The sequence below is a fragment of the Ochlerotatus camptorhynchus genome, unplaced genomic scaffold, assembly GCF_037179485.1.
Source record: "Ochlerotatus camptorhynchus isolate MF236.1 unplaced genomic scaffold, CSIRO-AGI_Acam_v1.1 ptg001184l, whole genome shotgun sequence".
NCBI lineage: Eukaryota > Metazoa > Arthropoda > Insecta > Diptera > Culicidae > Ochlerotatus > Ochlerotatus camptorhynchus.
Window position 1 is genome coordinate 1 of NW_027041549.1, and position 27,331 is coordinate 27,331.

Consider the following 27,331-nt stretch of genomic DNA (forward strand, 5'->3'; position numbering starts at 1 on the left):
ATGCAACTTCTTCCAATGGCACAATATTTGTGCTACACGGTTCTTAAATCGTTAAACCACGAAAACTGACTACTGTAGATGCCATCGAAGGTATTCATGTTGAGATAAAAACTAATGGTTTCGAAGTCATATTGCTGCTTTATAATAGTTACTTTTAGCGGCTATTTTAGGCCAGTCTTTTTGTTAAAATACGAACTGCATTATGAGGCTGCTCTGGATTGAACACTTGTTCTCCATTAACCAAGTAATCGCTGTAAGGTAGTCTGTAGACCTCTTCAAAGCTCATCTTTTCCATCACACGTGCTGAGAAATGGCTACTGCATAAAAACGTGCACTAATTTAATATTGTTCTCCTTAACGTACTGCATAGTACGATCTGTGAGCTTTCCAGCTATTCCCAAGCCACGATAATGGCTATCCACCGACATAATTTTAATATCCAGCAAACGGTCAACGTCGGGATACAAATCGAAAATATTGAAATGTTCGTCAACATAGTCCATAAGGGCCATTATTTTCTTAAACTTGGGATGATCACAACCATCAGCCAGTTTTTCTGAAGCATCATCAGTCTCTTTCTGAAATTTAAAATAAAAAAAATCTAAGAATGTAAATATAAAAACAAAACAACAAAAATGACATTACCGGTTTGTTGATCAATCCGTTGATATTCACTCCCACAATTTCGCCTCGCCCGTTGACTGCTTTGTAGGAACAGTGGTCATGAAGATTTTTTGTGGAATATTTTTCTAGCTCCTTGCATTCGCCAAGATTGACAAATGTGTTTAAAGGCTCGTCCTAGAAAGATAATAAATAGTAAAATTAAATATTATATAATGAACATTGCCACAAAATGCTAGCAGCGCCGGTGGTGTAGTGGTACACGGAGAGAAAATTGTTTGCATTGAACCAAAAAAAACTTTATTTGTATTTAAACAAACAATTCCGGTTGAAATGATATTGCATTTTATTGTTTCGATAATATTTATTCAAATTAATTCAAAATAAGATTCTTTTTGTTTTAATAAGCCACTCTTCAACTGCAACTATTGTAAAAATAACAATATTCTTTTATTAAGCCAACAATAGTTAGTTTTAGTTTAACATTTATTTGTTGTGTCTATTCCCCGGGCCATGTATGCAGAAATAACTACCAACCATTCCGTCGTTTTCACCCGGACAAAAATGTAAACAATAACAAAAAAAAATCTCGTTTGATTCAGCTCTAGACGTAAGTAAGTATGCTTCAGTTGCAAAATATAAACAGTACTGAGTACCAATGCTCCCGACGCCAGGAAGGCCGCTCCCACACCTGGACCCTACCTATCAACACATCAACTCATGAACCGGAGAGATGTTATGCCTCAGAAAGGTTTTTTTTTTCAATTCAATTTAAATTCTGTTTGTTACAAATAGAAAACAAAACATAAAATGCGATTATTTTTAATTATTAAAAATTGAATCAATTAACATATTTTTATTTCTACTGCGTATATTTTCAGGCTTAATAAAATAAATATCATTGAATCAAAAAGAAATCTCTTTTAAAAACAAACATATTTTGTTGTTGACCCAGCTGCCAAATTTGACAACTTACGTCAACACTATAAAAGCTCTTGTTAATTCGAAAAGATTTTTTTTTTTTACAAACAAAGATACTGGATTGTTGAAATAATAATGATTTCTTTTTGCAGCCAAAACTCCGCTTTCCGCAAGTACAAATCGCTTGCCAAATTAAGAACTTTTTGGTGAACTTCGACATGTTCTGTTTCCGGGGGTTCTCGGGAACATCACACTTATCCTTGGCAGTCACATACAGGTTTTCTGGAATCTGGTTGAAGTCCGCCTTCACATATGTCTCGTCATCCATTACGCAGCAGTGTGGTTTCGTTAACTTCTGGTCGTACAACTTCCCGGCACGGCTTTTTGCGACCGTATTCTGTTTCTCGTCATGGTTTGGGGACTTCTGAACCTTAAACCTACGTAGTCCAGCTCGAGTTTTGGTATTCTGCACGAAAGTCTTGCTCACATGTAACTTTTTAGCCACATCTCGAACTGGGGCGTTCGATTTCCGCTTAAAGGCCCCAACCACGCGTTTGTGATCGTTCTCGTTGACCTGACGGCTTTTTTCCGGATTATCGCTTCCGATAAACAGTCAGTCGTTTTTCGAACCGTTTTATGATACCAGACACCGTGGAATTCGCGATTCCCAACTTTTTCCGATGATACGATGCGACAGATCCTCCTCAAGGTATTCGCGCACGCACTGTTTCGCGGAATCACTAAAACTAGTGCAACTTTAATGCTGGCAGTAGAAGGACTACCAAGGGAAAATACCCTTTTACGCGAAATTTTCCTAGACGTTCACGAAGAACTCGGAATTCCACGCACCGACGTTTTGGCAGACCTGAATTCACACCGCGCGTTCCTACTTAGTGAACGCACACAACGACTGCAGCAAACTAGGGAGGCCGCACGCAAATTTTACAGTCCTCCAAATTTTCAACGGCACTGACACACTCTACTAGAGGAAGTAACGACGACTATTCCCATGCAAGGGAATTATTATTATCGAATGACGACACTCTACATGAGGTAGCCACTGCTAATGTAAGTAATACTGACCCTCCAAAAATCTTTTCACTTCCTCAACAGAATGCGACTGAAATTTTGGTGCATTGCCAAAATTTCAATCGCATGAAAAGCCCAGCTAAAATGAAAGAAATCCACCAGAACATTCTATCTTCTTCTTTTCAAATAATTCTTGGAACTGAAACAAGCTGGGACGAAAGCGTCAGAAGCGAAGAATTTTTTTGGAAACAATATTAATGTATTCCGGCACGACAGGAATTTTCAACTCTGTAATAAAAAGTCTGGTGGTGGAATGCTCATTGCCATCAATGCTGACTTTACTGAAGAAATCATAACAAATAAGCACAAGGAATTCGAAAATGTCTGGGTCAAAGCACTTATTGCCGGTGATATACACATTTTTTCGTCGGTGTATTTTCCACCTGAACATGCCCACAAGCAGTCTTTTGAACTTTTTTTTTTCAAATTATTGAAACTATAATGTCAAATATGGAACCAGAAGTAAAATTGCATATTTATGGCGACTTCAATGAACGAAACGCAGACTTTATTACAGACATTGAAAATGAATAATTTTTACTCCCAGTCGTAGGTGAAGACGAAACATTACAATTATTATTCGACAAAATATCTTATTTTGGTCTTAATCAAATAAAGCATGTAAAAAATCAACAAAACTCATAACCAAAACCTTTTATTTACAAATTGTACTGAAGACTTCTGTGTGTATACAGCATTATGGAAAAATTAAGTGTTTCACACAGCAATTGAATACTCAATCTTCGTACAAAATTCTTCTTCCTCCAGCGACTGGGAATATGAGGAAGTGCTGGAATACCATAAAGCAAATAATGAAGAAGCTAGACTATGTACAATAAATTTAACAAATATTGAAGGAAATGTCGATACTGAAGTAGAAAAATTTCACTCAATTCTTCAAAGCCTAATTTTAGAAACTGTACCATTAAAAAAAAGAAGATGGACACAAAATAATAAACTACCCGCATGGTTCAATCCACAACGGAAAAATTTGAAGAATAAAAAACAGAAAGCTCATAAACTATACAAAAAGAAAAAAAAAACTGAAACCGATTTGCAAAACTATCACAACGCCAATTAAATACAGCCATCAATTAAATACAGCCATCAACTCTGCATATGAGGACTATAACCGCAAAGTCGAAAATGAAGTCAAGTTATGTCCTAAGAACTTTTTTAATTATGTAAACACGAAATTAAAAAGTAGCAATTTTCCTTCGCGAATGAATTTGGATACAAATGTAGGTGAGAATTCTTCTGAAATTTGCAATTTCTTTGCAAATTTCTTCCAAGAAGTATACACCACATTTTCCGAAGAAGATCGTGACCGCGATTTCTTTGCATTCATTCCTGAAATTTCTAAAAACATCTCTGTCAACCAACTTTCTCTTTAAACGGCGCCGGTGGTGTAGTGGTAAGCGTGATTACCTCTCACCCCAACAGGCCTGGGTTCAATTCCAGTCGGCGCCGCCGGGATGTTCTGAGGCATAACATCTCTGATCACGCCTTCCTTCGGATGGGAAGTAAAGCCGTTGGTCCCCGGTTCATGAGTTGATGGGTCGATAGGTAGGGTCCAGGTGTGGGAGCTGCCTTCCTGGCACGTCGGTAGCATTCGTGCTCAGCACGGAAAACAAGATCGACGGAAAAAAACAAACCAAAGGAAAAAAAAAACCAACTTTCTCAACATGAAGTCCTCAATGCACTAAAAAACTTAAACGCGTCGAAAGGGTCTGGACCTGACGGCATCGCACCCATATTTTTGAAAAACCTTTCTGAAGAACTCGCATTTCCTCTTGAGCGTCTTTTCAACATGTCTCGGAAAAATGGAAAATTCCCTGAAATTTGGAAATCATCTTATTTGGTACCTATTTTCAATTCAGGTGCAAAATCAGACATTCGCAATTATCGTGGAATTGCTATTATTTCTTGCATTCCAAAACTTTTTGAATCAATCGTAAACGGCAATATTTTTCAGCAGGTGAAAAATCTAATTACAAGTAAACAGCACGGCTTTTTTAAAAGTCGCTCAACTACCTCTAATCTTCTAGGATATGTATCTTTCAATATTAAAGCGTTGGACAGTGGCAAGCACGTTGAAGCGCTATACACCGACTTCAGTAAAGCATTGGACCGCATCGACATACCATTATCAATCCTAAAATTGCAGAAAATAGGAATGGAGCCTGGACTTTTGAATTGGCTTCAATCATACCTAACACATCGTAAACAAATAGTCCGCTTTCAAAATAAACTTTCAGAACCAATTTCAGTCACCTCTGGGGTACCCCAGGGTTCTCATTTAGGCCCACTTCTTTTTATTTTGTACATAAATGACATTTGCTACATACTTAAAAAAATAAAACTGCTTGTATATGCAGACGACATGAAGCTCTTTATGGAAATAAGTAATTCTAGCGATGCAGAAGAATTCCAGAATGAAATCAATATATTCAACACCTGGTGTGGTAAAAGTCTACTTCAACTGAACGTAAAAAAAATGTACCGCAATAGTATTTAGCAGAAAAATTGAAACACCGCATATTGAAATATCATTAGGCAACCAAATAGTAGAAAAAAGCAAAATTGTAAGAGATCTAGGTGTAATCCTAGACTCCAAACGAACTTTTATAGAACATTATAATACTACCATTAGTAAAGCAAACAGAATGCTAGGCTTTATTAAAAGGTTCAGTCATAATTTCGAAGACCCATACACTATTAAGCTATTATATACCACATATGTAAAGCCAATTCTGGAATACTGCCACCTAGTATGGAATCTATACATTTCCATACACGAAGAACGCATAGAATCTGTCCAAAAACAATTCCTTTTATATGCATTACGCAAATTGAATTGGACTGCATTTCCATTACCATCTTATGAAGCACGCTGCATGCTCATCGATATACAAGCACTTAAGAAGTGCCGCCAATTTGTAATGCTTTTCTTTATCAACGAAATTATTTCAATGCGCATAGATTCGGCAGAAATTCTCGCACAATTAAACTTTTACACACCTTGTCGATATCTTAGAACACGGAATTTATTTTCTGAAAAATCGTACAGAACAAACTATGCAAAAAATACCCAATCAATGGAATGATACGTTTATATAATTTGCATTGCGGAACTATTGACATCACTATGTCCAAGCAGCAAACAAAAACTAAGCTAAAACAGAATAGAATTAATGCATAGTATGTAAGTAAACATTGTAATAATCATTGTATGTAGTCTACACTGGCTTGACGAAATGAAATAAATAAACGGTACACCCTTTAAGGGAAAACAAAATTGCCACACTATGCTTCGCTTATTTCTATAATTAAGTAGAATGGAGCATATGCTACGCGTTCACGCAACTTTATGTGAAGGAAGCGTACTTTTGATATAACGCATGCTCATCATCAATCCCAGATAAGCGTTTCCATTCCTGGGAACGATTGTTGATTCGTGTCGAAATGTCTTCCTTGGCCAACGTAGTACGCATTCTATTCAAAAATTACGTTGAAATAATGATTGCTTTCCAATTTTATAACGAAGGTATAACGTTGTATTTATCAACACCGGTGAATGCAAACACAATCTAAAGCTGCTAAAGCTGAATGATGACAATGAGTGATGACACCGCTACGTGTTTTGATTTGCGCTGTACCGTACGCTGAGTGATGTGGGTTCATACATGCATAGTTGTTGGTGTGCGTGTTTGCTTCCAACGCTGCAGTTCAACGTTGTCTCGTCCCAAACCTTTTGGCACAGATAACAGTCTCTATAAAATCAAAGGAGTGAAGGGGGTCTGGCATGACTGAAAGGAATACAATACAAACGTATTTGATGCAAATTAACCAATAACATTTGTTACGTCTTTCGGCAACATATTGGGGGTGAAATTTCAAGAAACCAAAATTGACCGCGGTACGAAAAGTGGTCAGGGTTTGAACACTTATAACTCTGTCAATAGGTTTGTTAGACTGGATTTTTAGTGCTTCTGTAGCGTCTTTTTTTTCTTCAAAGGTATTTCTTCCGAAATTTTTCCTAATAAAATTTGGTAGCAGATGTCTACAGCAGTTTCGACATTTCATTCATTATATGCTAATTGACGCTGTTTAATTTATGTTTGATTTTTTCGTAGTCTGCTAATTTGTATTCATAAAATTACTCGTATTCGCAGTCGTTGGGTCTTTGGTATTCGTGTACAAATAAAGAATATTCAATTGCTGTTCAATTGTGTACAATGGGTTTAATAAATCGGTCACACAGCAATCTTCATAAATATTCGTAAGTAAAAAGTCTAAATAACAATTTTGTTGCTTCTTAATGTGATTGATTTGGTTCAATCCTAAATTAGCAGTTTTGTCGCAAATGAACTGAATTGTTTCATTATAACGACTAGGAGAAGACATTACATCTCTGATCACGCCTTCCTTCGGATGGGAAGTAAAGCCGTCCCCGGTTCATGAGTTGATGGGTCGATAGGTAGTGTCCAGGTGTGGGAGCTGCCTTCCTGGCACGTCGGTAGCATTGGTGCTCAGCACGGAAAACAAGATCGACGGAAAAAACAAACCAAAGGAAAAAAAAACCAAAAAAACTAGGAGACTAGGAGTAAGATACTTTTATTTTCAGAGTCCAGAATGAAGTCGGCATGGCGTTGGTTGAAGTATCCTTAGATGTGAACTTTCACCTCAGGAGGAAATTGAGATATAATTTGTTCAACATTTTGGAAGAATGTTTCATATGTGTTTTTATGTGCATGGTCTGGTGGAAAGTACACTGAAGCGAACACGTGTATATCACCTGCTATGTGAGATTTCACCCAAACATGCTCAAATTCATTACATTTTGCTGTAGAGATGATTTCTGAGTTAAAATTGCCCGAAAAAGCTATGAGGACTCCGCCTCCTGACTTCTTCTGAGACGCATGAAAATTCTTGTCGTATCTGAATACATTAAATGCACTTGCAAAGATTTCTTCACTTCGGACGCTTTCATTCCAGCTTGTTTCAGTTGCCAGAATTACCGAAAAGGATGGGCATAATAAATTTTTAAATATTTCCTTCATTTTGGCTGGGCTTTTTATGCGATTAAAACTTTGACAGTAAACCAAGATTTCAGTCGCATTCTGTTTATGTGAAGAAATTGTTGGAAGTGCGTCGGTTGACAAAATATTTTCTTTATTATTATTTACCAGAATTTCAGTCGCAATTGTTAATGTTAATGAAAATATTGAAGACTGTAGAATTTTCGTGAGCCTCCCTAGTTTGCTGCAGTCGTTGTGTGCGTTCGCTGGATAAGAACGCTCGGTATGACTTCAGGTCTTCTAAGGCGTCATTTCGTGAAATTCCAAGTTCTTCGTGGACGTCCAAGAACATTTCTTTTTTTTTCCTGAAGGCGACTGTGTCGGGTTTCCATATTTTTTATTTCCTAGCATTCGCCCGCTGGGGCTGGTTCATCACCGGCGCTCTGCAGTTCATTTTCTATGTTGTTACATGCAATTGGATTGCAAGTGTGTACTGCTGCAGAAAAAGTTTTTGCTATTTCTGCGGATGGGTTTTAATTCTAAACAAGCCAATCGATTGTAAATTTTTCTACAAATCTGATAAAATGAACACTTTATCAATTTTCAGTAAGTCACTATTGAAAATTACACAAATGTCCAACTGTTGCAATGGTGATCAAAGTGCTTTTCCTAACACAGATTTCAAAATCTCCATTGGGGGCAACCCCGGCGTAGTGGTTAACATCCATACCTCTCACGCCAAAGTCACGAGTTCAAATCTCACCCCCGGACAAGTCACGAATGACCCAAGAGTGTTAAAGTGAGTTTAAAAAAAAAAAAAAAAAAAAAAATCGAATTCCATCCGGTGTTGCCGAACGGTGCTTATTCAATCACCGTGTGTGGTGGTGTCCGTCATCATCATCATCAGCAGCAGCAGTGCTTCCGGCACGTGGCATTGAACATTGTTCTCCAGTCCACAACGAAAGACTGTCCGCAAGCAGCGAGCTGCAGCCCACATGATTTCAGTTCCCATAAGTTATATCTCACATACCACGTATTTTAAAGGCAGAATTGGGGGTGCAATTTCAAAAACCAAAGTCGGTCGCGGCATGAAAGTGGTCTGATTTTGATCCAGAGATTATGGATTTTAATTCTTATGGGGCGTTTACACTTATAGTATTTTACTAGCGCTAATGAGCCAGCTGCTAGCAAAAAGCTCACCAGCATAATGTAAAGAGGGCATCAGCGTCTACCAGCATGAGATTTCAGGAACAACTGAAATTAGTGCTAGTTGGCTAGTAAACTAGCGCCATCAAATCCGTACAGATGTAAACACCCCATTAATACGCCAATCAATAGTAAATTTTTCTACAAAAGAGTTAAATTTAAGACTTTATCTGTTTTGAAAAGGTAACTATTGAAAATTGCATAAATATGCAACTATTGCTATGATAATTAAAATTTTTGCCGATTGCCTGCGAAAAGCGCTTTCCCTAACACAATCGAATATTATCCGGTCTCACCGAACGGTGGTTATTCAATCACCGCATGGTGTCTGGTCATCATCATCAGCAGCAGCAGCAGCGGTGCTTTCGGTGCGTGGCGTTGTACATTTTTCTCCAGTACACAACGATAGGCTCCCCGCAAGCAGCTAGCTATCAAGGCTGCCCACAAGAGCCCTTGGTTCATCGAAGAAGCCGCACCGCTACTGATCGGATTCAGTTGCTCGTTGTGAGCTGCTGTGGGCAATCTATGCCAAGCGCGTCACCCTCGTTCCAAACAACATACACACAGCAAAAAAATAATTTTGATATCACATCAAAGTGGATGCACTACAATCATGTCGAAAATTTCATGTAATTTTTATGACCACATAAATAAACAAATGCAGTAAAAGCAGCGTAATGTCAGTTCATGCATTGTATTAATAATAATTTTGTCCTTTTTAGCAAGTAATATTACACCATATTTTCGACATGATTGTAGTGCATCCACTTTGACGTGATATCAAAATTATTTTTTTGCTGTGCAGCTCGCCAGCCTCATCCGTGCTGCACACCTTTGATGCCACAGCGACCGTCAGGTTGGCAGCCCAGTCATACGACGTTAGAAGGCTGACAGCTCCGGAATGGGTCAAGTGAGAGAACAATGGTGCCACCGAATCCAAGCAATGAATAGGATTGTTTATATTGTCGATGAGGACTGATAGAAACGTGTTCTGCGCAAATTTGATATCTATTATGTGCTATATTTTCTTAATATTAAATAATTTGAATTACTATTTGAAGTCCCGTAAATTCTCGTTCGCTAGTGATTAGTTTTGAATTCACAGTATGTCTAGTTAATAAGTATAAAATGAACTTGATTTATCCTCTATTTAGCTTACAGGTTGTACCCCTTGGAATAACCTAGATTAATTGTATTCGGCTCTAGGTTCATACAGATATTTACGAGTATGAATTGCATAACTTATTACTTGTCAGTACAATAGATTTACCATTATGTTTCGGTCTCAACAGGAACGTTATTAGAGAGAGCAAAGGATTAGAACACCTGATTGGTGATTATTCGGAACCACTTTATTGTGACTCTAAATATGAGTTTTCGACTTAGATGATGTATAACGTTCGTTTCATATATTTTAGCATTGAAGCTACTTTAAATAAAGCTTTCAATCCCAGTGTCGACTACGATATTTTATCTGCTTCCTTTCACAACATTCTTCAAAGAATCATTGATGAGTGAAGGATTAAACTACTCCCAGGGAATGCCGGAGGCGGACGCTTCAATGCTCGGCTGTGTGGCCCCAACTCCGCCGAAAACTTCGTCTGTTGTGATCATTGTGAGGGCTGGTGGCATATGTCTTGTGATGGGGTCACGGACTCTATAGAAGATCGTGAATGGGTGTGCATCAAGTGCCTCCCTGTTCCTGCTCCGTCGATTGTTGTCACCTTTACTTCTTCCGCGCGTCAAGCCAGACTGCAACTGGAACTGCAGCGGCTTAATGAAGTGCGCGAGCTTGCACGAATGGCCATGAATATGGAGTTAGAGCGCAAGTTTTTGGAACGGAAATATCAAAAGGATATTGAAGATTTGATTGAGAAGCAGTCTGCGGAATTGAATGGAATAAATTCTGTTAGGAGCCTTTCAGTGAAGTAAATGGTGAAAAAGCTCCAAAAGTAGAAATTCGAAGCCAGTCCTGTAAGGTGCTGCGGGTGGTACCCCAAAATATAGTTTACAGAGCAGTTCCACACAGATTCGCAAATCGTTTCGGATCGACCGTTTTACGATTATGATGAAACTTTGCACAGTTGTTTGTTATTGCTCAACATGCCATTTTACATATATGGTTCCCTAGTTTTGCACACGACTAACACTTGAAAAGAGCTTATGCAAAAATGATGCGCATCAATAGAAAAATATATATCTCGTGAACGATTTGTTTGATCGAGATGGTGTCTTAGAAGAAGTTGCGAAAAGTATTGTGCCTTCCAAAAAAAAAAAATATACACTGTAAAAAATTATAATTTTTTTACCAAAAAAAATCAAAGTAATCAAAAAAAAAAAATAACTCAATTTTTTTTTATTTTTTTTGTAGTTTAGATAAAGTAATACCAAATATATCATATTAACAATATGATCCATTCATGCCTTTTCCAAATATTGCAATGGCGACCCGCAAAATATTGCTTCACGCACCATCTAGCGTTGAAAAAGGTCAACAACAATCATTCAATTACAATCGAGGGGCGCAAATATAGCACTTATCGAGGCACTTATTACAAACGTAAGAGTCACATTATTTTCAATAATTACATATTACTTTAAAATTTGTCTGACATGTCACCAAGGATGAATACTAAGATGAAGGTATTCAAGGTAATTTTGTGGTTTTGTTGCCCCCTCGGTAGAGATGAAATTTTGCGCTCATTTGGATCAAAACAATCCCACAAAAATCAGAGATGTCCCATTTTTTAATTACTCGATTAACAACTAATCGATTATTTTTTGTTCGCTGTGCTGCCATTTTCCCACCAATGTGCAGCACATGTTTGAAACGATCGGTGATGATCCTCTGGAGATGTTAATGCTTATATCGGCATGATATAACCGATTACAAATATTTTACTTTTCGGTTCGATAATCGATATTCGAATGAAAATCGGCCATCACTAGATGAATGTGAAACGTCATTTCAAATATAAGGACTGTTCATAAATAATGATACAATTTGAAAGGGACCTGGGCTAATCACAAATTACGTCCCCACGGTAACTGAAATAAACACGAGTGTTCACCAGTTGATGTCACTGTTGTCATCAAATAAAATAATATGCTGAAATACATTCATGTAAAATATTAAACAAATTTTCATTTGGTTTACCCCTCGTGACGATAAAAAAAATACATTGGTAGCCTTTTTGGCCACATAGGTGCTTTCATCGCTAAAAATTTGGTTCGTATCATTTTTGCATAAGCCCTTTTCAAGTGTTAGTCGTGTACAAAACTGGGGAACCAAATATGTAAAATAGAATGTTGGACAGTAACAAACAACTGTGCAAAGTTTCAACATAATCATAGAAGGCCGATTAAAAAATTTAAAAAAAATTCTTTATTTGAAATGGAACTGCTGTACATATTAAATACGCTTTGATCTCTTCATTCTGAACAAAATAGAAAAAATCACAAGGTTCGAGGACATTTTTTATAATGTGGCTATTTTATCGGTTCAGGATCCTCCTTTAGGCCAGTAGAGTTTCCCTGTGGGCGTATATGGCATCTTAACACCATATATACTCAGTATTATCAATTTCCAGTAATATACGTTAAGTAAAGTGTAAAATTATGTCGATAGATAGTGGCATTTTCTACTTTACCGGGAACTCGGGTTCATCCCCTCTATCTCGGTACGCAAAAGTCTCCGGTCAATGAGGCCACCACCAATCGAGTTTTTCCTTTGAGAATATGTATAACATGTTAGCAGAAACCGTTTGGCAGCCAAGATGTTCAATTTTGTCGTGGATTTTGTAAATTTTTGCCCACTGTGCACCGCCCTCCGGAGAGCAACATCCGATGGATTTAGGAAAAATGAAAGATTTGTTGCAGCCACGAGATGACAAACCATCTGATCTAACGCTCGAGCAAATTATAGCTTTGCAGGACTACTTATCGAGGTGCAAAATGCAGCTACATCCAACGGGAAGTGTTCCGGATCCGTACGGAATGTTGAAGCCATCCTAGCCGGACGTCAGCAAAGGTGCTGTACGTAAAGCTTATTAGAAACCGAGTCAACCTCCAAAGTAAAGCTTTCCTTTACCTGGGTTAGCTAGTCCCCGGAAACGTGAATCTAGATGGAAACAGAGAAAACGGTGCTAATTCTAAAGAGCAAAACCCCAGAATGCTCCCACTAGAACATTGCTCGCCCATGAAGCAGCGAAATGCTACTAATGAGCCGCAACAACAACGCCTCATAGGCCGCAGTTGATTATTGAACCAGAACCTCGTCTTCTGAGCTCACTAGCACGTAGGCCAAAAGAAACGAGTTATCAACGAAACCCACCGAACCCAGTAAGCGTACATGCGAATTTCATACCCATGCTCCCACACGATGAGCAGCAACTAAACTAAATTGATCCGATATTCGTGGGAAGCCAGCGAAGGACCCCCGAACGAGCTGCGGCATCACCGAACCTGCGAGATGCAAGTTTTACCACGTAACCTGCTAACATTTTCGGTATATCCAGCTGATTGGCCCGTCTTCATTAGCCAATACGAGTACCCTACCGATGCCTGTGGGTATAGCGACGGGGATTTTGGACGCAGTCGTCTGATCTTACCGGCTTCAGTCCCCCTAGTGATCCAAACGCTCAAAATGCGCTACGGACGTTCCGAGCTACTTATCGAATCACTAGCTGAAAGGGTGAGAACAGCACCATTGCCAAAGATTGACAAGCTGGAAACGATCATCGCTGCACACCTGTACGATCATCTTGCGAACCCCATTTTGTTCGCGGGGGGCGATACATCTAAATCTCAATTATAGATGTTCAAAAAATCTCACACTAGCGAACCAATCTTCGAACAAATCTTCGAACAAATCTTCGAACAAATCTTCGAACAAATCTTCTTTCATTTCTCGCATCGCACTTGCATCGCGCATCATCTTTTTGCAGGAAATTTTCAGAATCATCATCAATCTTCTTTCTATCTACTCAGCGTGCGCGGAGCTAACCACAGCAAAACACATTTTTTCCTGCATCGTAGATAGAGTCGCCCCCCTCGATTTTGTTCAAGGATTTGGGGGATAAATTACCTGCTGAGTATCGAATGAGGTGGGCTGGACATCGTAAAAAGCAAAGGGAGGTTTTGTTTCCTTTGGTTTGTTTTCCGTCGATCAAGTTTTCCGAGCTGAGCACCAATGCTACCGGGAGGCAGTTCCCACACCTGGACCAACCCGTCAGCACTCGTGTTTATTCCAGTTATCGTGGGGACGTAATTTGTGATTAGCCCCGGTCCCTTTAAAATTGTATCATTATTTATGTACGGTCCTTATATTTGAAATGACGTTTCTCATTCATCTAGTGATGGCCGATTTTCGAGAAATTTGGTTCGATTAACGAACCAAAAGGAAAATATTTGTAATCGGTTATATCATGCCGACATAAGCATTAACTTCTCCAGAGGATCATCACCCATCGTTTCAAACAAATGACAGCACAGTGAACAAAAAATAATCGATTAGTTGTTAATCGAGTAATTAAAAATTGGGACATCTCTGATTTTGGTGTGCGTGTTTTGAAAAAAAAACGGAAAATTTCATCTCTACCTAAGGGGCAGTAAATCCACAAAATTACCTTGCATAGGGGGGGGGGGGTATTCATTGGATGAAACGGACCGTGAAAAGGACACTAAAATGGAAAGTTTTTCTTACGACAGTTTCATCATAGTATTCTCCTTTGCCTGGACCCTACCCATCGACCCATCAACTCATGAACCGGGGATCAACGGCTTTACTTCCCTTCCGAAGGTAGGCGTGATCAGAGATGGGATTGAACCCAGGCCTGCGGGGGTGAGAGGTAATCACGCTTAACACTACACCACCAGTGCCGCTAAACGGAGGCTAGTATGAAGACCTTCAGCGATTTCATGGAAGAGATCGTAAGCGATGCCTACAGCGTGTCGTACGTGTCCGCTACTTTCGATCGATACAACAAACAGGATCGCCGGAAGTAACGAGATCGGTATTTGATTCACGCTGAAGTGGGAAAGGTGGATTGCTTGTGCTGTACTTCGCCTTATCGGTCGACGACTGCTGGAACAAAGTATAAAGTTTGGAACTGTGTTGAACCTGCTTGTCACGGGTGGAGAGCGTGCCGCAGTACGAAACACTGTGAGGTCGACGGATGTCAATATCGGCACAATCCACTATTACATTCTTGCGTTTCGAAGGGAAAGGGAGGATCCAGCGAGTTGCATGTACAGTATCACCTCAACAAAGCATCCGTACTTTCGTTACTTTTCCGTATACTTCCGATCACATTATTTTTAGACGAAGGGACATCCGTAACCATGATCGAAAACAGCTTGACATGCTTGACATACACAGTTTTACACACCAACTGCTCATTTGTAAATAACTTTTTACTCAGTTGTTGAAATTTGTTTTTCTTTAAATTAATTGATAGATTAGAATCATAGCTTACTATAAATATGCAAAAATTAGTTAAAGTCCGAGATGTGCAGCGAGCATTGCTCACTTCATTTTTACAACGCAAAAACCAATACAGTTTATTAGGGTAGAGAACTACTTCGGCCTAATCGCCCATTTTGGGCCTATCGAGCAGAAAACTTCAAATAAATCCATGATTTCAGAGTTAACAAGTAAATTATGCGTTTGGTACGATACTTTAGTTAATAAGCTACCGAACAAAGTCAATGAGAACGCATGATATGAAGGTTTGCACCGATAATTCCCAAAAACAAAAGAAGCGCTCTGACCGAATCAATTTTTATCTTCATCCGATAGGCCGAAGTGAATTCATTGGCGTTTCAATGCGTTAGGCCGAGTTTAGGATCCGTAGGCCGAGTTTGTCGTCAAGAAGCAGTGTTAGACTTTTGACAATATCTCAACGATTGGTTGCTCTTTATCAAATTTTACGGTACATACGGAAAGGTAAATAAATTTGGAAGCCATCAGTATTAATAACATTCCGTTTGGTGCTAACCTGAGCTAGATTAAGAAAGACTAAGTGCGGGTTGTGCTTAATAGGCCGGAAATGGGGTAGTTAACCCTACTAGAATTAAAATCTACTTTGTTTTATGTATCAATAACAAGCTTAAACGCTATTCTATTTACTGCTTCAAAAAGAACTATGTTTTGTCAACTCTGTGTAAAGTTATTAGCAAATGAGCAGTTCGTGACCAAAACTGTGTATGCCAAGCATGCAGCTTGGCAAAGGAATTAAGCGTTACCGGGTACAACAAGCCACGCTGCTTGAAGTGGACCTGTGACATGACCAGGGAAGAACCTGACCCACAGCGTCTCTCGATCCTCATCTCCTGCTGCGGAAATCCTTAACGGTATGGAATAAACGACGTTCACACAATCCAAGCTTTGGATTTTCCTATGCAGAGTCTACCAATCGATGAGCTGATGAATATTTACACCCATTGTGCTTTGTAGTTTTTCGGTTCCGGCAATATGCTGTGGCTGAAAGGGCAGATGTGAAAGAGATGTTCCATCAAGTCCATAAGCACAAACGAAGTGACAGACGACTAACTGGCGAAGAAATCCATTAAAATAATGTGGTTCATTGTAATAGAATTTTCTTGGAAGCTGCTAACCAGATGGGTTATTTTTTTTGTTTTGATTTGAACAAAGTTGATTTTGTGTACAATGATTCTTTGACAGTGTGCAAAGAGTGTATCATTTTGTCATTTTTTTTATGCATTTCAGTTTTGAGTAGAGTGAAAGAGATAGAACCAAAACATTCTAATACATGTGGTGAAATTGCTAGTACAATCCAGTAGTAGTGTTGCCATGTGGTACAATCCAGTAGTAGTGGTGTTGCCATGTGGTACACTGAAAAATTGAAATAGCAGGTTAGTCACCAAAGTTTTCGAGCCGCTCCGTCTGTCACTTCGTTTGTGCCATAAGAGAGGTGCGGATCGCTCTGCACAAAGTTTCTTGTTTCGTGAGTACCCATCGGAAGAACCTCAAGTATTCCGACGATGCTACATTTGGTGCGACGTGTTCTCCAGCCATCGCACAGTACGTCAAGAACGCCAACGCAAGATTGTTCGAGAAGGAATTGCCACGAGCTGTCGAGGGAATAGTTTTCAACCATTACGTTGGCGACTACCTAGTTAGCTTTACTACCGACAACGAGGCTAAACAAGTTGCATCTGAAGTCCGACAGATTCACTAACGAGGAGGGTTCGAGATCCGGAAATGGTGTTTGAATAGCCCAACGGTCCTTCAGCATTTACGTGAGAGTCAACAGCATCCGGTGAAGCAAATGTGTCTGGACGAAATGGATCAATCTGAACGAGTCCTGGGAATGCGTTGGATGACAAAGTTCGATGAGTTCTGTTGCTCAGCGCGTGGAGATGCCATAAACCAACGAAGAAACAGATTCTCCGGTGTGTGATGTCCCTCTTCGAACCAATGGGATTTCTCATTTCTCACGCCGTATTTGGTCTTCGGTAAAGTACTTATTCAAAGCGCTTGGCGTTTAGGAATGGGTGGGATGAGAAGGTAGGTTGTTCAAGCAATGGTGCCAATGGACTGAGATCATCGATCATATCAACAGCGTTCGGATTCCAAGATGCTACTTTCGAAATGCAGGGGCCACAGCTCTAGCGAATTCAATTACATACATTCTTCAATGCAGCCGTGACGCTTGTGCCTGCGCTTCGTACCTTCGAGATTGGAGCTTCAGGCCTGCGTGCTGGGTACGCGTCTCGAAAAATACGTTATTGACCGCCAGCGGGTATTTTGGAGCCACTCAAGAGCAGCCCTCAGTTGAATTAGTGCAGATCCTCGCAAGTACAGTCCGTATGTAGCGTACCGAGTGTCTGATAGTGGGGAGCTGGACCGTACTTCAATCCAACAGCATCTGGTACAGCGGACCTGATTTCCTATACTTACCTGAAAGAAAGTGGAAGAGAGGTGATCTGGCAAAAGCAAGAGAATAGGTACATCGAGCATGTTACGTTCATCGGGAGATACACATTCCTGAATGTATTGTGGGCATCGATCGATTCTCAAAGTGAACGCATTTGCAACAAGACCACCTTGTCAGTAAAACATCGCAGTGGTTCGACGGACCCCTCGATCGTTGCTGTACCTGCCGAGAAGTAAACAGAAGTAAACTCTGCACAGATACGTCATCGATATGACCATTACACTAAAACATTTACACACCACACATACAAAGTTCAACCCGAATTAGAAAAAAAAATGAATAAAAATAAATTAAAGTTCATTCACATGAAATTACCTTCTATTCTAATTTAATAGGTCAACGCTGCCCAACGTGCCGCCCGCGGACCGTAAGCGGTCTCCTGATCTCATTTCATCTAGAATATCATTCTAGTACAGTTTTTTTTTCATCATTATGAATTTTAGCCCAGAATGAATAAGAAATAAACAAAATGCATCTTGAAACATGTTAATCAATCAAATATACAGCCATTTGTTTTTTTTTTTTTGACGCTATTTTATATAAACAGATCGAAATTCTAGATTATTTTTCATAAAAAGCTGAGATCCTAAGCTTAATTTTACGATTAAAATCAAATTTATGTGAGCGAGGAAAAAAAATATAGAAGCTCCATGGTTTTGACCAATTTTTGGTGTGAACATTCTGAATCACCATAGGTCACCTACAATTGTGGGCCACTTCATAATACTAGGGTGATAGTACTTCCAATGAGATCTATAGGTGAATCATTCAAAATACACTATATTTTTCTAATAATTATAAATTCAGTAGCGGTTTCAATACTACGAATGCTTATCCATTTTTTGCGGGCCAGTGCGTAGTTTTGCCACCCTACTTACCTCACTTTACTTTACGGTAGCTTATGCTAAAATATAAAATTATTCCGTTGTGGTTAGCTCCTATGGATGTGTAGCTTTATCACGTTTGCATGATATAAAAATATGTGGTTAATATTAATCTCGCACAACGCAGCAGGCCTGGGTTCAATCCCAGTCGGCGTCGCCGGGGTGTTCTGAGGCATAACATCTCTGATCACGCCTTCCTTCGGAAGGGAAGTAAAGCCGTTGGTCCCCGGTTCATGAGTTGATCGGTCGATAGGTAGGGTCCAGGTGTGGGAGCGGCCTTTCAGCACGGAAAACAAGATCGACGGAAAACAAATCAAGGAAAAAATTAATCTCGTACAGATCGAATAATTTGCACAATTAACGATACGCATTTAATTTCTCTATATTATTAAGTCGATGGTTACAACTTTATCGATTGAACGTCGATTTTGTTCAAGTTAAAAATTTACATTATTTTGTATTTGGAAATTGAATATCAGCTCATGCTATCAGCTCGTACATTGCACAGTGACAGCCACTTGAGACCACCTTCCCACCGAGATTTACCATCAAAGCGTAAAATTTATTCCAGACATAATCTCTTCAGCATGCATAATTTGATACATGCTCATGAATTATTCAAAAAGCATCTCACTTTCCATGTCTCCTGCGAAAATCCTACGATTTTCTTCGCATGTTCTTATATAAAATGTTACTATCTCGTTTTCCTCGTTTATAGCATCGGTCGTTATGTACAAAAGACACCCGTCTGTGGTTCTAAACGAGATAGGGTGGGTGTACCAGTTATGGGCATATGTTCCTACTATGATGTATTCCAATTATTACCAATGGGATTCCCATAAGCCATAATTCGAGGAAATTGATATATTATATATATATATGTATATCTACCCTAGCTAACTAGCATCAAATATCGCAAAGGTGTTGTAACTAAAGCCCTCTAGTTAAAGTATGGACGACTGTCACCACAAAACTGAAAAAAGCTGTTCCAATCGAGCAAAGCGGTGCATTTTGACGGTTCGATTGGAACAACTTTTGACAGACGTCCATGCTTTTACTGTAGGGCTTTAGTTGTACCTATCTAGCAAACAGATGGAGAGCAAACGGAGAAGTAGGGTAGAATAGGGGACAAATACACACCGGACAAAACGCTGGATTTGGTTTTTCATAGCTATTGCACTCTAATTCTGAGATTTTTTGTGCCGAAATGGCTTGTCAAATTTATGAATTAAAAACGGGAATGTAATGATAAATCGCATTGAGCGTTTTGCGCCGGAGTGCATTTTGGGTTGTCGTCCCCTAAATGTCACAAAGGGGAATAAAATCCTTACTGTCTATCTCACCTTGAAGAAGAACTTTTTCAGCAATTTCAGGACATCCTCAGCGTCGTCTACTGTAATTAACTCAATCGAAATGTTCGTGTCAATCTCATCCGATGGGGTGCAATCCTCGGTTGAGCTAGGCTTGACTGCCCCCTCAACACCACTGCTAGCGGTCGACATCTTTGAAGCCATACGTCCCAACGGTGGTAACAGCTCTGATAGCTAAAGAAAGGGGAAAATTGAATTATGCGCTCATTCACTATCAGTCTTGAATTGTGTAATGAAAATACTGAGGTAGTATAAAAAAAATGAAGCCATGCAAACGAAGCGTTATTTAGTAAGAAGCATGGGAAAATAATTGTACCTTTTTAAACCCTACACCAAAAAATAGCGATGTGTGTTTAATGTTCGCTCTATCATTTTAAGTTGCTGATTGTCAGCACATCACAGTGGAAGGAAGAAATTTCATTCTAAGATATAATAAATAAGACTGAATTCAATTAGGACAGAGAACTACTTCAGCCTAATCGCCTATTTTGGGCCTATCGAACAGAAAACTTCAAATAAATCCTTGATTACAGAGTTAACAAGTCAATTATGTGTTTGGTACGATACTTTAGTTAATAAGCTACGGAACGAAGTCAATGAGAACGCGTGATATGAATGTTTGCACCCATTATTCCCAAAAACAAAAGAAGCGGACAACGGCGCCGGTGGTGTAGTGGTAAGCGTGATTACCTCTCACCCCAGCAGGCCTGGGTTCAATACCTGTCGGCGCCGCTGGGATGTTCTGAGGCATAACATCTCTGATCACGCCTTCCTTCGGATGGGAAGTAAAGCCGTTGGTCCCCGGTTCATGAGTTGATGGGTCGATAGGTAGGGTCCAGGTGTGGGAGCTGCCTTCCTGGCACGTCGGTAGCATTGGTGCTCAGCACGGAAAACAAGATCGACGGAAAAAACAAACCAAAGGAAAAGAAGCGGAGCGCGATTTTTATCTTCATCCGATAGGCCGAAGTGAATTCATTGGTCGTTTCAATGCGTTAGGCTGCGTTTATAATCCGTAGGCCGAGTTTGGCGTCAAGAAGCAGTGTTAGACTTTTGACAATATCTCAACGATTGGTTTCTCTTTATCAAATCTTACGGTACATGCGGAAAGGTAAATCAATTTGGAAGTCATCAGTAATAATAACATTCCGTTTGGTGCTAAACTGCGCTAGATTAAGAAAAACTAAGTGCGGATTGTGCTTAATAGGCTGGAAATGGGGTAGTTAACCCTACTTAGATTGTTGAGAAACCAATTGGTTTCTTAGAGTCAAAAACTTTTGTAATATTGATTGTTTTACTTGAATTTATGTACTAATTTGAAAGTTCAGACATGTAAATGCACCTAGATCAAAACAAAATCTTGCTTTCCATTATTCTGGCAACTATACAGCCTGAGCTATATCTGGAAAACCTTGTGAAATCAAGGAATCAATTCAACCTTTAGAGGAAAAGGCTTCATCACTTACGCATAACGACCAATTCTATCGAGGGAAATGTTCTATGCACCATACATTAAAAGCTGTATAATAGCTTATTCAAGCAAAAAGAAGGCTATTATGTATTAAATGGATAAGATAGCAATTAAAAATTTAGGATGTTTGTTAGGCAGAGCTGAAGCGTTATCTTCTATATTTCAAATTGAGGGATTCGTTTATTTTACATGTATCAAATAGTCTAAAGAAGCACATCGTCACTTTTGAGTTCATACCTATTACAGTAATGACCCGATTTTGTCAGCTCCTTTTTGAAAATCTTTTCTAGTGTTCTAAGAAACTCATGTGTTTTTCAAAGGTCTTATTAAAGCATAAGTACACCCAATCGGGGGATGTAAGATTCGCTTACAATTAGGAGGGATTAATCATCAGAGGAGACCGCATGAACCGAGGATGCGATATACCTAGCTGCGGTAAAATGCAAGAAAATTGGAGACCGAAAAATGTAGAGTGTATTAGTGAGGTAAATTACAGTATGCAAAAAAAGTTTATCCACCCCCCTACCAATTTACAATTATTTTTTGTTTTCTGGTGGAAATCAGTTTAATTTTATGAGTGTTCCTCCATGATTTATCAATTTATGTTTATTTATCACATTGCCATTGAAAATACGGCGTTTATATCTTTTCTTGAGATTTCATGTGATAAACTATGAAAAATGATAAAAAATTACGCAAAAAAAGTTTATCCACCCCCAAACGGATACTATGACTTAAGTGTGTTTTACAGAGTTTTGGTGTGTATTCTGCAACTTTATCGAATGTAAACATTGTGTCTATCTGTCATTTAGTGCTCTTGAAGTTTTCGTGCTCAAAATTTCAGATTTGTGTTCAAAATTGGAAGTTATTTGTTTTTTTTATTTAATGCCCAAAAAAGACCAAATTTCGATCAGTATCCGAAATTTGATTATTGAACATCACAAAACTGGCAAAAGCTACCGTGATATTGCTGATATTGTCCAGTTTTACAAAAATACGGTCAATAGAATTGTGCAGATGTACAAAAAGCGTGGTTCTATCTTACCAGCTAAGCGATCGGGGCGTCCTTCAAAGACAACTGACCGAATTGACAGAGCTATCGTGAAGAAGGCGGAGCTGGACCGGGGACTATCAGCTCCGAAAATTGCGAAACAGATTGAAAACGAGTTTTCCATTCAACTGACACCACAATCCGTACGAAATCGTCTTCATGAGAAAAGTCTTAAGGCCAAAGTAGCTCTTAAGAAGCCATGGTTGTCCACAATATATATAAAAAAAAATTTAAAAAAATGGAAGAACACTCATACAATTAAACTGATTTTCACCAGAAAAACAAAAAAAAAAGTAAATTGGTAGGGGGGTGGATAAACCGTTTTTGCATACTGTAGTTATGTCGAAAAAAATAGGAAACAGATTGCCGACTGAACTCGAACCAGGAACGCTGCGAATATCAGACATGTGCTTTCTCCACTGCTCTCTCCATGCTTCTGAATATGGATAGCATAAAAGCAAACATGAAGCGCTCATTTTTCGCATACTCGACTTCGTATGCTTTTTCTGCTGGAGAGATTCGAGGCAAGTGTGTGCGTCGTTCTACAATGTTCTACAATGTGCGTCGTTCTACAAGTTTTAGTCGAAAGCGTAGATAGAACACGAAATAAAAAAGACAAAAAACCATTACATCGCCTGCATGGTCAATTTATAACATTCGTTGCGATGTTCATGAACAGAGGCAGATAGGAAACGGAACTAACATTCATTGTAATAGATTTTTGGTTTGCGTGTATACATTAAACGTCCATCTAGAAGATTAATTAGATAGAGTTGGAATTACGCTTGAATGAAATTATTAATAAAAAATGTCGGGTCATTGCTGTATTATACCAATTACGTTAGCAAATCCAACGAAGTTGAATCATGCTTGTGTCAATGAAAGTGAACTTAAAATGCAACAGAGTGACTTACAGTACCGGACATATGTAAATAACAGATGATATTTTCTATGTTAATATGATAGTCAAGACACAGTTCTTTTATTTGCTTCAAGTTTTACTAAAATCCGTTCAGTAGAAAAGCCGTTGGTCCGCGGTTCATGGGTTGATGGTAGGGTCCAGGTGTGGGAGCTGCCTCCCTGGCGTCGGTAGCATTGGTGCTCAGAACGGAAAACAAGATCGACGGAAAACAAATCAAAGGAAAAAAAGATAAGGTGGGTTCGTCAACCAGGGTTGCTGCTTCTCCCTTCGCAATAAAAATTGTTTTGCGGAATTATGAAATCATTATATTGTAAATAACAAAAAGAGGTTGTAAAGTATGTTTTTAATACATTAAACCTTCATTCCTCTATTTAACGTCGGTTTCTGTTCCATAATCTAGTGCCAATCACCGACGGACATTGGGGTCAGAAAGCAGTCACGCTTACCACTACAACACCGGCGCCGGCAATACATAAAACCTGTGTGTTTGACACATAAATTATGCTTTCAGAGAGTCACAATCAGCGATTAAACGATTCGGGAGTGCTCACCTGATTGAACGCTCACGAATCATTAAATCGTTGATTGTGACTCTCTGAATGTGAAAATGACAAGTTAAATGTGTCAAAATCAGTTCACTCTTAGGTGTCAACACAGACAGGGTGTGTTTTTTCGGTGTGGGTCACTCGATAGTTTGGTTTCCGATAGCAACTCATTGTTGCGGTGCTTGCTCATTGTCTGAACTTCGTTCGCATTTGGAGTTGGAAGCAAACAACTGGAGATAGGGGGCGACCCCGGCGTAGGGGTTAGCATCCATACCTCTCACGCCAAAGTCACGAGTTCAAATCTCACCCCCAGACAAGTCACGAATGACCCAAGAGCGTTAAAGTGACTATTAAAAAAACTGGAGATGTCCATTGAAATAAAGATGCCGATTAGGTTCAGTTTCGAGCATGACTCTGCTAAATCATCTATGGAAGAAATTGCGAATTTTGTGCATTCGCTGGACGCGGACCCCACTCAGATGATCGCTACATATATCGCATAGCGGAGGAAAAATCTATGTTAATCAAGTTCAAATCAGAAGATTCGATGCTTTATTGTTTGCTAAACAACCGTGAACAGTTAGTTTTCCATTATGCCGATGGGAAGTCAGCCGAGGTACGCATATGTAAGAGTTTACGACCTCCCACCAGAAGTCCCAGATAGCAATCTAGCATTAGTGCTAGGGAAGTACGGTGATATAAAGCGTACGGAAGAAAATTTCAGCTGCCTTGGGCTAAGGTATGCACACAGGGGTGCGGGATCTAAATATGGATTTTAAAAAATACCAGGATAAATTTTGCAATTTTGTCAAGCCTGACATTTTTCATTTCAGCTCTTCTAAAAGATGAAATACACCAACTAAAATAAATATGAATTGCGTAGAACAAAATGTTTGTATGATTTTGCATAGTTTTAGGTGTCATTTTTACAACTTTGGAATATTTACAATATTACCTCAAAAATTCTAAAGGTTTCTACGTAGGTGTATAAAGAGAATTCCATAGAAAAAAATATTGAGCCTCATTTGTTTACGCGAGTTAACAAAAAGGTGGATATACTGAATTTTATTTATTTCTTTGTATTGTGAAAATACATTTTTTCAGAATACTTGCTTTGATGGTTCATTCTGAAGTAATGCGATTGGTTATCATCGATTTAAGCGATGCATATTTGTGTGTGGATTATTATCTATACATATCCTAAGTAAACAATACGGATGCAATGAAAAATTTAAATGTTACAGATTATTCTTGATGTCCGTTTTATAACTTGACAGTCCAAGGACGGTCACAAGTGGTTTTTGAAACCAATCTGATGATCATGCACCAATATTAAAATTCATGTAACGGCCACAGATTGAGCTCATTAGAATTATCTGAGAATTGAAAGAGAATTATCTATATACTGAGACTTCAAAAAATAAACGGAATCTTCGAATTAAACAAAAATCAAAATTGTAAACTTAAAGAAGTTTTCAAAAACTGTTTACTGAGATAACTACAGAAGAAAAGTTTTTTTTTCGATATTGGACATCGATCATGAATTGGCGGGAAAAAGGGCTGTTCATAAGAGGGGTCAACGTAGTTTATGAACATCCTCATTCACATGGTTTCTATTGTTTAGGTATGAATGTTTTCAGATTTTTGTTTTTTGCAGAACAGCTTTTTGACGTGTTTGTCTGAAGTTGAAAATACTTTTTAATGACTTACGTATAGAATCAATAATACTTTAATATACATCATTTATTACATTTATACAACCTAACAAGCACAAGTAGCAGAGTTTACTGTTCTTATAACATCATAAAAACCAGCGGCAAAAAATTAAAAAAAAAATGAGCATGAGATTCGAACACAGGTCTTTGGTGTGAAAGACTTATTACTTCCTAACTAGACCAACTCCGCTTGATAAAAGGTTAATAATAAGTATCTATCATGTTCTTGCCAAAGGCATGAAAATTATATTCTTGTGCAACACGCCTGCTTCGATCCGTCATAAAGAAGTTTTATAAGCAGCAATGCGTACATTTAATTGCCATAGTGTTATTTAAATGTATTTTCAACTACTTATAACTCATCCTGCACCTTTTCAGTTGCATTAATTTATGAGATGTCATAAAAGAGTGTTTTCAACTTTCTTTATAACAAACCTCCGAAAACCTCATATAAAAAATTGTCAATGACTGCGTGAAGTGACAGTCCGGCTCAATGGCGCCATCAATGTCCACGTCAATCTGGAAAGTGCGGAATCTCTTCAAGAGCTTTATAAATTCAACTAAGATTGATTTTGCATACGACAAGTTTTATAGTGGTATTAAAACAATAAGATGCACGTTTAAATAACATTTAAAGTTAAAAGCAAAAGAAAACTATTTTGGAAAATGTTGAATTCTAGGAAGTATATAGAAAACATCTTTAAACCTCATATAAAACATGGGATGTTTTATGTATCACTTATAATACATTAATACAACAAGTCGTTCTAATTCTTTTTCAGAAAGATGTTTTGTGTGTTACTTGGGGGTCAAAAAATGGTTACAAAGCAACGCAGCAATAGCCACCAGAAGTGGATAGATAAGGAAATAAAAGCAGCGCAAGTGGTCATGGAGAACTTCAACCAGGATAGCGATAGTGTCAGGCAGGGCAGAAAGTGAGAACGGTGGCTTGAACAACTTGTTCCGGAACATCTACACCGAGGCAAAAGAACGTAAGAATTCCATAAGAACCACTTATGAATTTTAGCCACAAGAAATCGATATGAATTTCATAAAATTTGCCACATGAAAAATAATGTTGACAAAAAATAATTAAATGGAGCAGACTGAAGCCGAATTATGGACGTTGAGATTACGGTCCTGTGTCTGGACCACTCGTTCGTTAACGCTTGGTTAAATGGAAAGGCTAAAGGCGTATAAGAGCTATGTCCTTGTTTATGTTGTTATGAAAATCTTTTATAATTCACGCTTATGTTATTCATATGTGTCGTTCATAAGTCGAGCCTTATGAAATTAAGTCTATTTGCCTCAGTGTACTTTTATAGACCGTGAAAGATTTATATTCCAAATGATTCTCCCAAATCAATCATGGAGATCGATATGGAAAAATGATTGTCTCCCCGAGTACTAGGTTTATCAACAACGCAAGTTTCAAATGCTGCTGCACTGAACGGAATCTAGTCTTCAGCGACTGAAAATAAATAAAATCACAAACAATATATTATTGCTGTTTTAACGATGTTTTGGATTTAAATACACGGTAAGGAAAATACATGCC

The 27,331-nt window shown here is 38.6% G+C and overlaps 1 pseudogene; it reads right to left on the reverse strand.

Moving 5' to 3' along the window:
- Positions 1 to 6: 6 nt before the first annotated feature.
- Positions 7 to 20,271, reverse strand: LOC135716264 (arylalkylamine N-acetyltransferase 1-like; annotated as a pseudogene).
- Between the last annotated feature and the right edge of the window lie 7,060 nt (positions 20,272 to 27,331).